Below are 18,751 nucleotides of genomic sequence, written 5' to 3'. Positions count from 1 at the left end.
TGACAAAATAAAAATACCCAGTGCATTCACTGTAATGGGGGCTACGTTTCCCTAGGGGAAGTTTGAAATCATGAAAGGCCTTAAAGTGTAATTTTCCAGAATTATATTTATTTTGGAAGTATTTGAATTGTTGGTTGTTTCTAAAGCTACAGATTGAGATTATTATAACACTGCATTATAAAAACATTGTCTCTTGTTAAAAACAAGAATTATCAAGGTAATTATTGATGAGAGACAATGACACCCCCATTTTTTTGGTGGTACTGGGGGTAGAACCCAGGGGCTTTTCTACCTCCATGCTATACTCCCAAATCTATTTTATATTTTATTTGGAAACAAGGTCTCACTAAGATGCTGAGGGCCTCACTAAGTAGCTGAGGCTGGCTTCGAACCTGTGCGATCCTCCTGTCTCAGCCTCCCAAATGCGGGCATTACAAGCTTGTGCCACCACGCCTGGCTCAACAACACCCATTTTACCAAGGGCTTGCCTTATGGTTGTATGAGGAGAGGTTGGACAGAGATGCTAGAAAGGATGAGAGTTAGAAAAAGAGGAAAGTTTGAAGAAATCATTAACATGATTGGCTAGGACAAGAAAGAAGTAAGGCTCATTTGAGTCTTGGAGTACGATTTCCTTTGATACCTGGACACTGCGTTCCTAGGACTCAGAAAATCTGACTTGTTTTTCCATGAACAGCACTGACTAGCTAATAGAAAGTAGCCATTTAAACACCCTGGACCTTTCAGCTGATAGAAAAGAGAAGGCAGATTAGATCAGAGCATGCCATTTCCAGCAAATGTGACCTCACTCTGATGTCTCGTATTTGAACGAGAAGTAATTAATTGCAGGGTTCCTTCCCACTGGGTGTAAATAAAACTGCACAGTTCTTATTGATTAAGCTCTCTAGATAACCAATACCAACTGAAGGAATTTTGCATTCTCCAGGAAATTAGTTTGCGATATGGGAACTAGGTGTTTTTCATTATTTCTTAATGTTCTAGTGGTTTTTGTTCTTTGTTGTTTGTTTTGTTTTGTTTTTGATACCAGGGATTGAACCTGGTGGCATTCCACCTCTGAGTTACACGTTAAGCTGTCTTGCTAAGTTGCCAGGAGTCTCCCTAAGTTGATGAGAATGTCCTCGAACCTACAATCCTCCTGTCTCAGTTTCCCAAGTACTAAGATTTCAGGCGTGTGCCATGACACCTGGCTTGTTCTAGTGTTATTAATACTCTTATTCCATCACTTTTTGCTTAAGCAAACAAAGGAGCTGATCATCTTTTGATGAAAATAAGAGAATTGAAAAAGGAAGTGGACAGAGGAGGCCAGGGACTGAGGGCTGAAGCAAGGTCCTCTTAGTGATCATCTCTGCTGGATCGTCAAATTTGAATATACTTCATTTCCTTGGCTAGAATCTCTCAGTCAAAGATAAGAATGTTCATCAGAGTGAGGACTTGGTCAAGAACAGAGAAAGTCAAGCATATGGGGACCTTATAGGAAATTAGTGTCAAAACGAGTAGGTACCAGACAAAGGTTCTTTTCTCTTTTGAGGAAAGGAAATGAGCATGATTGAAAATTAGTGCAGCCGGTTTGGGGATCCGTGTAGAGATCCTCAGAAAATTTGGAATGGACTCACCAGATGATCCAGCTAAGCCACTCCTGAATATCTCTCCATAGGGACTGAAATCAGAATAGTATATTAATATATGCATGCCCATGTTTATAGCAGCCCAATAGCCAAATTGCAGAGACCACCTATGTGTCCATCAAAAGATGAATGGATTACAAAAATTATGAGATGTCTCCACACTGGAATTCTGTTCAGCAATCAAGAAAAACAAAATTGTGTCATTTGCAGAAAAATGAATGGGTCTGGAGAACATTGTGTTAAGAGAGACTCGCCAGTCACAGAGAGTGAAGGGTCGTATGTTTTCTCTCCTATGCAGAAGATAGGGAACGATCGGGAGGCCAGAGGGACTTCAGATAATGGAAGAGAAGCTTCAGTGGAGCCAGAAGGGTCATCAAGAGGAAGTGGGGTTGGGGAGAAGGAGGATCAGTGAAGGAATCACTTCCATTGACATTATGCATACATGTGAGAATTACAATGCCCATCTCGGTATTCTGTATGGGAAAAAAGCAAGTGAAGAGGGAGCCCGGTAAAGCCCACGAAGTGCTGTGTGCAGATGTGTTCCTCTCATTCTGAACTGCATTATCATGTGAGACTATAATGCACCCATGAGCATGTTTTAAAAGAGACAAGAGAATAGCAGCTGAGGAATCAGGTAGCTCAGACCAGGTGGCCCAAAGCAAAGGCCAACAAATCCCAGAAATAAAGGTTGCCCCTTACCCATTTAATATCTCTCCTCCTCCTCCTCCTCCTCCTCCTCCTCCTCCTCCTCCTCCTCCTCCTCCTCCTCCTCCTCCTCCTCCTTCTTCTTCTTCTTCTTCTTCTTCTTCTTCTTCTTCTTCTTCCCCCCCCTCTCTCTCTCCTTTTTGATGAGGGTACTAGGGATTGAACTCATGGACATTCTACTCCAGAGCTAAATCTCCAGTCCTTTTTTAATTTCAAGCAGGGTCTTGCTAACTTGCCTAGGATGGCCTCAAACTTGCAATCCTCTTGTCCCAGACTCCCGAGTACTGGGGTTACATAGGCATGCACCACAGGGCCCAGTTACCATTTCATTTTTATTGCCGTTTTTTTTCTCACTGAAGGAAACTCAAGTCAACAAGATTCCAATTTTGTAGCCTGCAGACTAATGTCTATTATATAGCATATAATTATTGCAATAAGCTATTTCCATAGAGGGCTTTACAACCCGTCCTGGGTGTAAATGAAGGTGATATACAAGTTGCATTAACTGAAGGCTTCGAATCTGAAGGAGACTTTGAGTCTGGGTAAGCAAATCCCATCTCATTTTGCCTTCACTAATAAATTCCTTTCCTGTTTTCATTTTTTAATGAAGGAAGAACTTTAATAAAAAAAGTTTTATTAACTTCAATACAAATGTTAATTGAACAGACTAATAATCCAGATGTTCCATCATGTTTATTTAAAATACATCAAATCTTTTAATTATAAGTAACCATATAATGATGTGACTATTAAGTTTATTTTCTAATTATAATGCCAGATGATATTAACTTTTAAATTGTGATATCTCACTTTATTTCTCTATGTACATGGAAGAAATTTGCCTCTTCTCATAGGACTGTACTCTCTAATTAGGTCTTTATTATTTCACCACATTCTTATATCTTCTCCACCCATTTTAGTCTTGTATAAATCTGATGGTTCTTGGTTTTGTTTAGAAACAGGTAGGTAATTCTCAGGGATTGGCTTTTTATTTTCTTTCCCCTTCCCTAAGCACCTGTATTCTTTCCTAATAACCTCTTACCAGTCTTACTTTGTTTCACCAAAGCAACACCCTTTTTTTTTTCTTGGCAATAGAGATTTAACACAAGCTTCTATCTCTGAGCTATGCCCCCACCCCTATTTTATTCTTTTTATTTTGAAAGAGGGTCTCCTTAAGTTGCTGGGGACCTCAGTAAGTTGATGAGGCTGTCCATGAACTTGAGACTTTCCTGTCTCAGCTTCCCAATTACTGGGAATGTGCCACTTTGCTCAGTCAAACCAATACTTTTTACACTGGGACTTTAAGCAATTGCTTAATTAACTCAGGTTCATTATACCCTGTTTCTTCCTCTGTTTCTTCATGTTTCTATAGGATAATTATCATCAAATCAGGAACCAAATGTGTAGACCCTTTTGGTATTAAGTACGTCTACTAACACACACACACACACACACACACACACACACACACACACACACTTTACATCTATTTGAGATGCCATAGGATGTGGTTTTTTTCTTACTATTCCATTAATCTTGTATTTTAAAGTAAGTTGTGCTGAAAAAGTTCACATATTTAAATTATATATTATTTTATTTGGTCCTAAGAACATTCTCTCTGTAATCACCTCATGCTCTGAGACACTCTTCAAAAAGACACCCCCGCCCCCGGATTCAAAGAATGTGAGAAAATTAGAGACAACAGAAATGGTGAAGTAAAAGACACTTGAAGGACAAATGGATATTAAAATATGATAAGTGTGTTCATAGAAGTGTTCATTGGGTATGATAAGGTAGTTGGAAGGAACTTTTCAACATTCTATCAGATAGGAAAAAGAAAAATTGTGTAGAAAATGGATGAAAATAACTGATATTTTTATCTTTAACTGAGGAATATGCATCAATAAAGTTTTCCAAAGGGCAATTTGGCAAATTTGTACTCACAGCCTTCAAGTATTTCTTACCCTTTAGAAGTCTTCTAAAATTGCAAAGGGATGCTTGGCTGAAGGTGTTTGCAGCCACATACACCACTTACTTTCTATCCAAAGCCAGCCCACCGAAGGCTGGACGCTGGTAATTTTTTTCAGGCCTGAATGTCTGCTTCCTGGTCTACCGTTCACCCCAAGCCCACAAAGACCAAGCTGACTTGCTGTTCAAGAACCTGCCGTTGCTTCCTATTGGGTATAGCATCATCTTCCATGTGCATCTGGTCATATTCCATCCTCTCCCTGACTCTCCTTATCCAGGTATACCTCTCATTACTTCTCAGAATTAACCTTCCAACTCATATTCACATATTTTGTTACCTACTAGAGCCCCAATTCCTTTTTATCTTACCTTTTCCATAGACTTCCCACCCATCTCTATACTGCTGTCAGCCATGAGAGGCTGTCCTGTTTGAGCTAAGTAGGGTTTGGCAACAAGGGAGATATAGTGGTTGTACATCAAAGAAATGGAGGTTAGTGGTGTTGAATAAATGAAGGCCTATGTTCCCTTGGTGGTACTGGGGTTCCTGGAAGCCCTTCTACCTCCGGGGTACACTCCCAGATCTATTTTTACTTTTTTTTTTTTTTTTTTTTGGGTGGTACTGGAGGTGGAACCCAGAGGCTTTCTACCTCCGAGCTATACTCCCAGACCCATTTTATATTTTATTTGGAAACAGGGTCTCACTGAATTGCTGAGAGCCTCACTAAGTAGCTGAGGCTGGCTTCGAACCTGCGCGATCCTCCTGTCTCAGCCTCCCAAGCGCTGGGATTACAAGCGTGCGCCACCACGCCCGGCCTACGTTCCCTTTTGATAATGTGAAAATTTTCAAGTTCCTATACCCTCTCCGACTCTTTTTGAAGGAGAAGGAGGGGAAATAGGGATGAACCTGGGTGATTTTACCTCTGAGATACACTCCCAGCCCTTTTAAATTTTGTTTTTTTGTTTGTTTTGAAATAGGATCTCATTAGGTTGCTGACAGTTTCATGGAGATTCTTGCTACATTGCTAAGGCTGTCCTTGAACCTGCAAGCCTCCTGTCTCAATCTTTCAAGTACTGGGATCATAGGCATGTATCCACCCTCCGGGCCCTCTCCCACGCAGGTTGGAGATAGGTCCTCTACTGCGAGCCTTATTTCCTGCACTGCCCCTTAAGATGAGTCTCAGCTTACGAGTCTTTGCACTGCGATCCTTTAAAAAATAAGCCCGTCTTCAAATATGGAGTGTCTCCTCTGCTTTGGGGGAATCATAACTGATTCTGACATACTACTCACCTAAGAAGAGGTTTTTTATTTCTTTTTTCTCTTTTCTCTTTTTCTTTTGTTTGAGGTCTTTGGGTAGACTGCTATGATTTTGTGGATTTTGTGGACGAGTACATTGAACTATACCTGGGATGATGGGGTGTGGTTGGAGAAGGTGGGTTCCTGAGGGTGTGGCTGGGAGAGTATATAAAGAGTTCTTCCTTTTCTCACAGGCTTGCACCCTCTCTATCTCCCTCTGTCTCCCTTTCCCTCTCCCTCCTCACCTCCATGATGTAAAGAGCACAGCCCATGCACTCTCCCACTCTCCCTCAGCCATGCTCTAGAGATCCTTGATCTCCAGCCAAACATGGTCTAAGCCCCAAATATTAAAAAAGTAAATCTTTTTTCCCTCTAAGTTATCCAATCAGATATTTATATTACGGCTGCAAGAACACAAAAAACATTCCCCATAGAATGTTTCTATAGGGAAAAATGTATCTTATTTTCTCTTATTAATACAATTTAATGTAAATTCTCTTCATAATTTGCCATTTATACTTAAATTTATATTGTACTAACTTTTCATGTTTTTTTAGTTTTTCCCCCCCCCAGGGATCCTCTGTTTCTTACAATTTGTGAAATTTTTTGTCTGAAATATATTTTTATCTCTAATTTTATAAATGTAAAGATATCTTTACATAATATCTTTGTCATTAGTCCTTTTAAAAAATCTGTCTTCAGTATAAATATTTTAAATATTTTCCCCTCAGTTATCATTTATTCTGTAGTTCATGTTAGAGTTAGAAATATCTTCCCTCTCAAGAAGAATGAAAATAAATCACTCATGCTTTCTTTGAGTTATTTTAAATAATTATATGTAACATTTTAATACAACAGCTTTTTAGTTTAAAAGAAAAAGGATCTCTATTCTTTTTTTTTCTCTCCAAACGTAGACAGTTGTATCACTTGTTGGATATAATAGTCTTATTATATCTTTATTTCAATATGTATTTGAGATTTTGTTTGAAATTTAAGATTTTTTTGTGGTACTGGTAATTAGATCTAGTTATGTAAAATTTGTACACTTGAAATGGGTGTACAAATAGTTGTGTTGACTTGAAATACACCCCTAGACCTTTTCAATTTTTAGTATAAATAGGTCTCAACAAGTTATTGTGGGCTGCCGTCAGACCTGTGATTCTCCTTTCTCAGCCTCTACCTGTGATCCTCCTATCTTAGCCTCTCTGCCTGTACTGGGATTATTATGCCCAGCTCTGGAATTTTTAATTTATTTCACTAATGTTTCTTTCTGTCCCATACCAGAATCTTAAAAATTAAGCTTTGTGTGATCTATTACCTGGTAGGTCTCTTCCTTCCCATTATATAAAAATTTTAACCAAATATTCTTATTTTGTTTATATTAATCTTACTATATTGTTTTTCAATATTGTTTTCCAAATCTGTTACTCTTTATTACATTCCCCTTTTCTCATGTATCTGTCTCTCAACCTCGTCTCCTCCTCTTATTTTATCTCTCTACACACCACACACACACACACACACACACACACACACACACCTTACAACCTCATATATAATGAACTTTTTTCAAATGACAAAAATCACTTGAAAATGTAAGGTGGAAAATTCTGGAATCTTAGTACCACTGAATATTCTTCTTCGAGACCAGTTAAGTAGCAGGGAATGGTGGTGCACACCTCTAATTCTAGTACTTGGGAGGCTGAGGCAGAAGGATCGCAGATTTGAGGATAGCCTCAACAACCTAGCCATTCCTTCAGCAACTTAACGAGATACTGTTTCAAAATAAAAATAATACTAAAATAGGGTTGGGGTGTAACTCAGATGTAGAATGTCCCTAGGTTCTAGCTCTAGTATGAGAGAGAGAGAGAGAGAGAGAGAGAGAGAGAGAGAGAGAGAGAGAGAAGAAGAAGAAGAAGAAGGAGGAGGAGGAGGAGGAGGAGGAGGAGGAGGAGGAGGAGGAGGAGGAGAAGGAGAAGGAAGAAAAGAAGGGAAGGAGGAGGAGGAAGAGGAGGAGGAGGAAATAGAAAGCATGCATTACAATATTACCAGTAGAAGTATTTTCAAAATTTGTAAATTCTCTCATTTATCGGTACCAATAACTTGTGGTCTGTTAATGTGTCTACTTAGAATCAAACACAATGCATGGACATCTCTCAGCAGACCATCTCTTCATCCAGGCCTATTTCAGGCATCTTTCCCTGGGTAATTTCTCACCTCCTCTAGGCTCTAGTTCAGGTGCTAAGAAGAACAGGGCAGGGCTGGCAGTAAAACGAAGAAAGGCAGTGCTTCGGGAGCTTGGCCATAGAACACTTGATCATCATTGGAAGAGAGATCGTCTTTCTTTTTGCAATATGCTTTTATTGGTGCAGGATGGTTTCGCATCATTATGTAGTTCAAAGCGAAAGGGACGTAGAGGCACACAGCACTTGGTGAGCTTCTCTAGCTCCGTCTCCACTCCCTTCCCTTCTCCATACAGGATATTGGAATCTGCATTGATAACCTTACATATGTATATAAAGTCAATGGCAGTGTTGCCTTCATTGATTCTCCCTTTCCCTCGACACCACCCCTTGAGCCCCCCTCCATTGCTCCATTGGAGTTTCTCTTCCATTATCATCTAAAGAAGAGAAGTTTTCAGAAAGCGTTTTTCCAGGTGTTTTTATTAAGAGTTCATTTTGGGAAAAATTTCAGCCTGCTAACTCCTGTGTTTCCACTAGCCAGTACAAAATAAATAGAAAATTAAAGACCTTGTCCCTTTTCCCTTGAATCATTAATTACCCACAGTAGCAAGTTTGCTTTTCTTCTCTCATTTTTTTTTCTAATTACATCTAAGCTATGATTTCAATTTCTTGCATTCACATCCTTTGTTAGGAGCCATTATTGAGGTGTCTCCATTTCAATTTCTGTTTAAGGAATTAGTCTTCGTTTCTTGCTGATCCAGGTAGTAGAATCTGAATATATGTGGTATTATACTGTTGGTCCATTCAACACTTATGTTGGTATATTGTATCCGGGATATTGTGCAGATATGTGTTTGTATCCATCATCTCCTTTTGCATTTAATTCTTTTTTATCATCTTATTCTTAGTCATTAAGTGATGACAAAGACTAATCAGCAAGCTATGATTTTCATCATGGAAATTAAAGACCTTTTGGTCCTTGTGAACCCATGCGGTTTTTTTTTTTTTTTTTGTATCACAGGAAGCCCTTTGTCACAGTGTGAAGAGTACAGCAACATCTCTTCCAATTACTGCTCCCCTCTGTCATAACAGAGTATCTGTCCACAGTATATGGTAACAGTCAGAGAGAACATTGTGTTAATAGCAAATGAATGGAATAGAAAAGATTTGTTGAATTCCTACCATTATCCTGTAACTTAAAAATTACGAACTCAGTAGAAACAGCCCTGAGACAATTTACAATCTAGTGATAAACATTAACCATATATATTCACACGAACCATATAAAATTACAATTACACTAACTGCTAGTAAAAAGAGGTACATATTGCTTTGAAATGAGGTCCATGCTTTAATGTGGAGATTAAATCTCATTCAGAAATCAGGGAAAGATATTGTAAGCATGTACTTGAAATTCTAACGAGATAGAAACAGGTAAGAAAGGAGAGAGCGAGTGTCTATACACCAAGGGAAAATGTTTTTGATATTTCAGGTAAAGGGAATATAGTGTGCACAGGGGTGTGGTTGCTGAAGAGCTGTGGTAGAGCTTGAGAGTAGCTAAAATGAACGATCTAGGATATGAAGGAACACATCGATAGAGTAAGCTGACATGGAAGATGCAGAAGTGGGCAAAATCGTCCAAGCCCCTACAGGAAATTCTAAAATGTTTGGATTTTTATCATATTGTAATGGAAAGCAATAACACAGTTATGATAAAAAGGAGAAGGAATATTTTCAAATGCCATTTCATCTGTTGGATAAATCAAGGGTGAGAAGGATGGTGGCTAAGTAATCTTTCATAGAACATTACTCATTACCCTGCTAAACCACATCTATTCAAGATCTAGCATCTTATGACCATCAGCATACACCTGTCTGTATTGTTTAATGTAGCCTTTCTTAGCACACTGATGCACAAGTCCTTTCTCCAAGTCAAAATAACCAAACTTTCATATCAGCCAGGGGAAGGTTGAGAGTGTTCTAATACAAAATGCTCTGAGATTTTCCCAGGGTGCTTCAGTTTAACAGACAAAATTTTTAAAGAGCTGTGTAATTGCTTAACTGACATTATTAGGAAGTAGAGACATTGCCCAAGATTCCAGACTCCTGGTGCTTAATTTGGGCACCCAGACGACCACTTCCCCACTTATGCGAGAAGCCATCTTAACAATTATGAAATGTAAGCTAAGACAATCTGGAGTCTGTAAATGAATTTCTCAGAGAACAACTTGGTTTGGAATAAGACAATGAAGACTGCTTAGTTGAATTAACATTAAACAGTACGCTAACTAAAATGGACGAATCCCATGCAAAATGAAATAGGAGAAAGAAATCAGGTTACTATAGAAAGAACATTGTTTTTTTCAGGACTGGGAATTGAACCCCAAAGGCATTTTATCACTGAGCTACAAGTTACATCCCCAGCCCTCTTTATTCTTTATTGTTTTCCTAACTTGCCCAGGTTGGCCTCAAACTTGTCTCAGCCTCCCAAGTAGCTGGGATTACAAGTGTGTACCACAGTGCCTGGCTGAGGATATACACTTTGAGAGTAGGTATTGTTGATTCCAAAACTTAACAACCCAATTTTTTTGGCATAGCTTGAGTTACATTCCCTGTGGATAGTGATGCCCCTCTTTTTAATACATTAACTTGATTAATTATGACATTGAATGCTTCAAAATAAAAATTCAAACTCCAGTGATATTTTAACAGTAGGAATTTATGTGATCTTTTTGGAATGGATGTAGTTATTTCTGATTCTTTTGGCTGGACTTCTAAGAAGTAGTCTAAATTAATGAGCTCTGGTTGTTTGAAAGAAATTAGCCTTGTCCAAAGGACAATGGGACAGACATAAATAATCACTTCTCCTGAAATATTCATTTTTCAGATGTACAATAACAAAGTCTGGGACTGATGCACAAGAGAATTTAATCATCAGCCCAGAAGGCCCTAACTTGAGTTCGTTTTACTTAATGGAATGGATAAATTCATGATTTTAATGTTCCGCTATATTAGTTAAAGCTTCAAATCAATTTCAGACATATCTCCAGAGCATTTTTTAAAAAAAAAATAGTTGGATTGCTTTTATAAGGATATACTTGTCTACTTAAATTAATTATTAGATAACATCATTCATTCCAAATTTCCTTGCTATACTCTTCTTAAACTCACACTCAAGCCAGGAAATGTACTGTGAGGTGGAGAGCTTAGCCATGAGCTGCTTTCCTTGGGTACCAGCTACTTTGACTGAACTTTGAGGAATGCATAGCATCAGCTCAGTGTCAGGACAAATGCATGTTAAAAGAAGAAAATGAAGAAAGACAAGAAAAGGAAGATAAATTTTACCATAATTTTCTTATAACTATAAAATGCATTAAACATACAAATATGTTTGTGGTGTTTCTGGGCTGCTCTACAGCCTGGTATTTATGCCTTGTGAAAGTCTTTCCTCTTGACTGTGAGTGGGACCCGTGACTTGCTCTTGGTAAATGTGACCAGATGTTACTCTTATACTAATGTTACATACATACGACCCCTCATATTGCCAGAAGCCTCTCCCAGCCTTCTAGGAAGACAGTGGTCATGTCAGAAGGTCCACACACCAACTACCTGATGATAGCTTCCAGTTGACAGCCAGCAAGATGTGGAGAACTTGCATACACAAAGGACCAAAGAGCTGTCAACAACCTCATGACCCGGGAAGTGAATCTCTTCCCATTTGAGCTTCAGGTCAGACTGTAGCCCAGTCAGCCCTTCAGCCGAAACTTCTGATGCTCTTAAAGCAGAAAGAACCCCGGTGAACTGGCCCAAGACCCACAGAAACTGTGAGATACTAAATGTACATGGATGTTTAGTCACTAAGTTTGTAGTCATATTAAAATATGGCAATACATAACTAGTAAAGCATTCAGTGTATTTAAATACATTTATGTTTTTAAATACCAAATATAATTAGTGATGGATATCACAGTAGTGGTTTTATCTCCATATATGTTATCAGCAAGGCATTATATGACCCAAGGCATAGGGAGACTGATGTCATTCCAAAACGTATTTTGAGCACTTTCTAACATTATGTTCTTTTTGAATTTCTGGAGTAAGTGAAACTTGATCATAAAATATTAAAGAGAAGATTAAATATTTTTGATAAAATGGTAGATGTAATTTTTAAAAATAGGGCTTAAGAACCTTAAAATTATGTAGGTAAGTGGATTTGACATGAAACACAAAACCCAAAGAATGATGTGAAATAAAGAAATGGCACAGGGGGACTTTGTCATTTTTGGTTTATGGAAAAAGTATTTGATACTTATTCTTTAATAATGTGTCTAGACATACAATTTTAGGTGGATGAGTTTTTCCTCATAATTTTAGAGGTAATATTTTTAATTTTGCTTTTTAATTTTTTAAAAAGAATTAAATGCTATATGATGTGATTTTATTTACCTCTTATCTGTAAAGTTTTCTTTAATATTCTACACTTTTTCCTAGTGGGGGTGGATTCCCTTTTATTTACAGCATTTAGGATTCACTATACTTTGAAAATCTAAGAGTTCATGCTTTTCTTCAGTTGTAAAATAGTGGATGCTTTTTTTCTATTTGCATTTTCTTTGCTACCATTTTCTACATACTCTAATCATAAAACACTTGGATGCATGTTAATTTTTATTGTTTTCTCATTCTCTCCAGTTCTCTGAAATGATTTCATGTTCTGATGTGTGCATTTATGTCTATACAAGTTTCTTTTTGCCCCATTATGATGTATAAATATAATTGACTAATAAAAAATCTAAAAAATAAAATAAAGTTATAAAAAACCCACTATGTTTCTTTTATCGTAATTGCCTTAAATATATCTTTCACTTCACCAATGATTTTGTCTTTATAAATTATATTAATATTGTGCAAGTCCTTAAATGTATATATATACATATATATGTATATATGTATATATGTATATGTTAACACACATATGTATTTATAAATATATACACATATGTGTTTACTTATGGAAAACTAAGTTGTTCTTTTTCTCTTCCTGGTTTTTTCATAGTATTTTACCTCACTCTTGGTTATATTTTATCAACTTGCTTACTAGTCAAGGTCACATGAATATCACTACTATATTACACCTTTATCTTGGCTCTACTTAATTTATCTCATAATTGTTACTGGGGTCCTAAACCCATGTTTGGCAGGGATTCATCTGAGATGATCCTGCATATCCTAGGTTCAGGATTTCCCCTTCCAAGAAATGTATGGTATGACCATTTTCTTTTAATGTCAATTTCTTTGTTAAGAGTTTCTCTGTTAAACAACCAAGCAGTTTCTACATATTGAAACCTGAAACTCAGGCCAGGAGACTGCTAACATTCCCAAGCTTTGAATAGATGTCACTTTTGTTTTTGTTTTGGTAGAGCACACTTCGACTGGGACACTCTTCCCTGGCGTCTCCCCTTGTCTTCTGAAAGGTACTGGTTGTTGCTGTTGTCTTTTTTTTATGTGGTCTGCCCTCTCGCTGTAGCTGAGCCACTTGGATGCATCCTGCCTCAAAAGGCAGCCCCCTTGGCCACGCCATTCTTGGGGCAGAAATCCCCTCTCGTCCTGTGTGGAGTGTGGTTCCCTTTTGTTCTCTGATGGTGGGGATGCTGCACAAGCAGACTGTGATATTAATTTTCTGGTTCTCAGTTTTCTTTTATTCCTTCCTCATCCTTGCTATCCTTCTTTGGAGACTTATGAGATGATTTGTGCATCTAAAAGGCTGTTTGTTAGAATGGAGCTAGCATTTCTTATTATTTATATGAGGAGCTTTTTTCTTTTTCAGAGTGTCTGGTTTTTCCAAAAGCTTTTACAAGGTGCAGATGTCAGTTTGACCTTGCCTAAAACTAACACTGAACTGACATTATCAGATGCTGGCAAAGGATGTGAATTCATCCTCTTCCATAATGACATCTTTTGCAAAGTAGAATACTTTTCCATTCATAACATACTGGGCTCTCAATCAACCTTCTGTGAATAATCCATTACCAGCAAAGACACAAATAATAAGCCTAAATTGGTAAAAATATGATCTCCAAGTACATACTATGCTTCCATTTCTGTGCAATCTCAGAACAAGCAAAACTAATCAATAGTAATAGAAGTTGGAATGGTGGTTACCTCTGCGTTATTGACTGGGAATGGGTTCAAGGGAAACTTCTCAAATGTGAGAGTTTTATATATTGATCAAAGTGGTGATTACCCATACACTTCAAAACTTCATCAAATTCTCCACTTAAAATTAGCATCCTTTATAGGCTTTGTGCTATAGTTGTTATAGTTTGGTATTAAAATAATGATGACCAAGATGTCTTAGATAAGCAATACTCAGAAATTTCAGTGTCACTGGATTGGATCTAAATCTAGTTTATAATTTTGTTATTGTTGTTGTTGCTTTTTTATTTTTAGTTTAAGGATGTTAATAATATTCTTAAAATCTCAACATTACTGGCCTCTTTTAGAAATAGATTTAATGATCTCTTCTAGAAATCGAAATGCAAGGCCCAGAATCATTCTGAACATAATTTAGTTGCCATGATCAAGCAAATAACCTTCAACAGTGAGGTAGCTCTACTTGGCATGGTCTCTAAAGATGCACTGGTCTCATTTTGTATGTCTCTGAATGACTTATTATGCCCATATAACAGCAAATTAAAAAGACAAGGGTACATTCAGTGTTGACCTTTTGTTTTTTAAAACAAGCCTTGAAGTTCAGACATCTATGGTGATTTGTTAATTGTCTAGCCTCATATGGATTTACTCTGAATAACCAACAGACAAGTGGCTTCCCTTCGAGTTCGGTCATTTCCAGGATGTTGATTATATTGAATTGATCGATTCCAGTAAGGTTCAGGAGGTTAAAGAAAAAAAAGAGAAACTAGCAAAACCATTGGCTAACAAGCACTCAAACAAGCTAAGTTCTCTGTTCTCTGATGCAAGATTCATGCTAATTACATGAGCATGACTTGAATTCATTTAGAGGGTTGTGTTCCCCAGATCCTCTCTGTGTAAAGGGGAAGTTCCACCAGTCCTTATTATTTACTTAGCAGGAGACATGAGAGTTATGAGTGGGAGGGGCAGAAGTTAAAACAGGATTTGCACTTCTCTTTTGCTGTGCTTGGTTTGTGATAACAAATAACTTGGAAGCTTCAAAGCTTCGTTAACCAGTTCCTTTGAGGTTGATTATTCACCCAAAGTCTTTCTCAAATAAAACCTAACACAAGAGTCAAATTTCAAGGCCATTAATTCGAGGCCGTAATTTTGCTATTCTTTTGAAGTCTGTGATTTTCAATAAAAAAATCCTGAATCCTTGAAGGATTGGCTTAAAGGATCCTTAAAAGATACATACATCAACATGTATGTATCCATGCATTGTTTCTTCCTTAATGTACATCCTCTTCTGAAAGAAAAAATGCTCACAGGAAAGTTGCATATATCTTGCCAATTTTTCTAAACCACAGAATGCTGTTTCAGTTTGTGATTCCCTACACACAGAACCTGAAATAAAGACCTGAGTAGTGGAGGTCAATCTGAAAATGTATCCTGAGAAACAGGAGTGAGGAAATAGAATGAGAAAGGGAAGGAAAAAGTACCAAATAAAGATTTGTCACCAATGTGAGCGACAAGGATTTTGTTCAATGGGGACATCTTGAGGGATGGGTACAATACCTTCTGGAAGTTTCTATCTGCAGATGCGTCGCCAGCATGACAATTTCTACCGGCTGCAATGCCCATTCTGCACCACTTATTTCTCTTGCACTCACTACCCTGTACTTCCAAAATGGACAGGTAAGCCTGGGTGCAGTGAACACAGAAAGGTTAGAGAAGGTCCTTGGCAGAATGCAGACAGGATCTGGTATTTACTGGTGTGGGCTGGTAAAGTCAGGTGAATCTGAACTTGCAAAGAGCCCCCTGAAGCTGGGATTGGAGTTAGAGGTGGGTGAAGGGTATGTATCAGAAAACACCAGGGCCACTTGACACATATCTTAATGACAATAAGAATTTCTCTTTAATAAAATACTGGGATTACAGGCGTGCCTACCACAACCTGCCGAAACGAGGAAGTTCTAAAGCTGCTTGAAATGCTATAATTTTGTAATCCATTCATCTATTGAGGGACACCTGGATGTGAGAAATTTGTATTTTTTTTCTTTATGAAATATCCTGTCTGTGATATTCTGTTGTAGTGACACAAACCAGACTCAGACAAATATCTGTATGTAAATAAGGAGATCAGCATAACAAAGGGTCAAGGGAGAGAGAACTTGACCACTATGTCTATACCTTGCCCTGCAAATCCACCCCCACTGCTGGAGATGTGCTACCTCAGAGGCCACGTTGCTTAGAACCTCTGGCCGCCCCTACCCATTGGTCTCAGATTTCTCCTTCACAACAGGTGCATGGAGAGCTGAGAGATGGTTTTATAGCAACTTGACATTGTGACTGCACCTGCTGGTGTATAAATAAACTGGAGACCACTTGGGGCATGTTTTATCTGAGGTCTCCAAAGAAAAATGTCAGTATTTTTAATTTTTAAAGACTAGGAAACAGTGAAAACTTCTTCAGCAACTGATTTTAGCATGTCAACTAAATGATATATTTCAACTGATTATTTTTTTGAAAATATCATGTGACTATTAGAGTAAGACTATATATATATATATTCTTAACATATATATTCTTACTTATATATATAAGAATATATACATTCTTATATATATAATATAATATATATAATATATATAATATATATTATATTAATATTATATATTATATATTATATATAAATATTTCTATATAAGGCCATTAATATATATATTACTTATATATATATCTTATATATAAGAATATATATAATATATAATATTATATATTATATATAATATTTATATATAAGATATAAATATATAATCATGTAACTATTAGAGTAAGAATATATATATATTCTTACTTATATATATATTCTTACATATATATATATATATACACATGCATACATATGAATGGAGTCATGTATGGTCACAGTATTTTTATTTTTATTTCTTTTCTATTTTTTTTGCAAGTGGATTTTCCTGCACAGCAGCATCTTTCTAGATTTTCTTCCTTTCTAACTTCTAAGCCCTGTAACACCAAGAAGTAACAACTGTTATGAAGCTGCTTCCTTTTCAGGCAGAAAAAAATTCTAAAACTTTCCAGCAAAAAAAAAAAAAAAACTTCTTATTTACATTAGATGAAGTAGAAAAAAAGATGTTACCTACAAAAATACCACGTGTGTGTGTGTGTGTGTGTGTGTGTGTGTGTGTGTGTGTGCATTGCCAAAGTATCTTTCTTTACTTTTTCTCAATATAGAGTCCTGGGCTACTCAGCAAAGGGGATGCATCCTTAGACATGCGTCCTAGGCAATTTAAACATTGTGTGAACGTTTAGATCATACTTGTGCAAACCTAAATCATATAGGTCAATCCCTCAACATGGTGTCTCGATGCCATCAAGAAACATGTTAAACAGGAGAGGTCTGACTACTACCAGCATGCATCAGCACACTGGTTTATAGTAAACATTTTTTCTTATAACAGAAGGAGTACTTTAGAAAATAATGATACAACTGGGCGAGGTGGCACATGTTTATAATCCCAGAATTTTGGAGGCTGAGGCAGGAGGATCACGGGTTCAAAGACTGTAGCAACTTAATGAGACTTTCAGCAACTTAGCAAGATGCTCTTTCAAAATAAAGAAATAAAAAGGCTTGGAGGTCTAGCTCAAAGGTAAAGTGTCTCTGAGTTCAATTCCTAGTGCCCCACAAAATAGAAAATAAAATTAAATGATGAGAAAAGTCTGCATAGTAAATGCACAAACCAGTAAGATAGTTGTTTATTATCATTATCAGGTATGACAGACTACATAACTGTATAGTCTTATAAGACTGGCAATTCAGTAGATTTGTTGGCATCAGCAGTAGCACCAACAATTGGGTGCTTCATTAGGCTACAACTTTTTGACAATCAAGGTGCCATTTACGTGGCAGAATTTTCCCAGCTCCAGTATGGTCTTGTGGGCTCACCGTTGTATATGTATGTGGTCCATTGTTGACCAAGATGTACATCATGATAGTGTATATGTGTATGTGTGTGTGAGCGAGTGTTTTTACAATATTGCTAAGATTATAAGGTATAGTTTAGTGTGCAATCTCTAGTCTGTAACTAGTAGGAAAATTAGCTATGACTCCAAGGAGCTTTCAAAAATTGGAGACAATAGTGGAGTGTTATATGCTGACACTGACTAGTGTCTGAAAAATGGAAGAAATTGAATTTCAAGTAACTATTTCAATACCTTCCTTTCAGCACATGTTTAAGAGTACATGTCCTTTAACCAGAGAACACAGATGGTACAAAGAAGTCTTAATTAGATTTCACATCGGATACAATTAGTTACCATTACAAATGTGAAGTCTACGATGGAGTGTCAAGAAATAACTAAGTCTATCAAGTGACTCCTAGGTTTTTGTGCACCTGATGCTGAGTAGCAGCTTCAGAAAATGGCGATATGGACAGTTTAGTGAGGCCCTTTCTCAAAACAAAAAGTAAAAAGAAAAAGAAAAGAGGATGCAGCTCAGGAGTAGAGTGCCTGTTTAGCATGCGTCAAGCCCTGAGTTCAATCCCCAGTACCTCCTCCCAAATAATAATAACGGTAAGAAGGAAGGCCAGGTATGGTCTTGCGTGCCTGTAATCTCAGTACTAGGAAGGCTGAGACAGGAGGATTACAGGTTCAAGACCAACTTTAGCAACTTCGTGAAACCCTCCACAACTTAGCAAGATCTTGTTTGGAAAAAAAAAAAATAGTGTTGAGAGTGTAGGTCAGAGATAGAACGCCCCTGAATTCAAGCCCCAGTAGAAAGGAGGAGGAGAAAGAGGAGGAGAAGG

The sequence above is a fragment of the Muscardinus avellanarius genome (assembly GCF_963383645.1).
Source record: "Muscardinus avellanarius genome assembly, chromosome: 18".
In the NCBI taxonomy this organism is placed as follows: domain Eukaryota; kingdom Metazoa; phylum Chordata; class Mammalia; order Rodentia; family Gliridae; genus Muscardinus; species Muscardinus avellanarius.
This window is presented reverse-complemented; position numbering follows the sequence as displayed.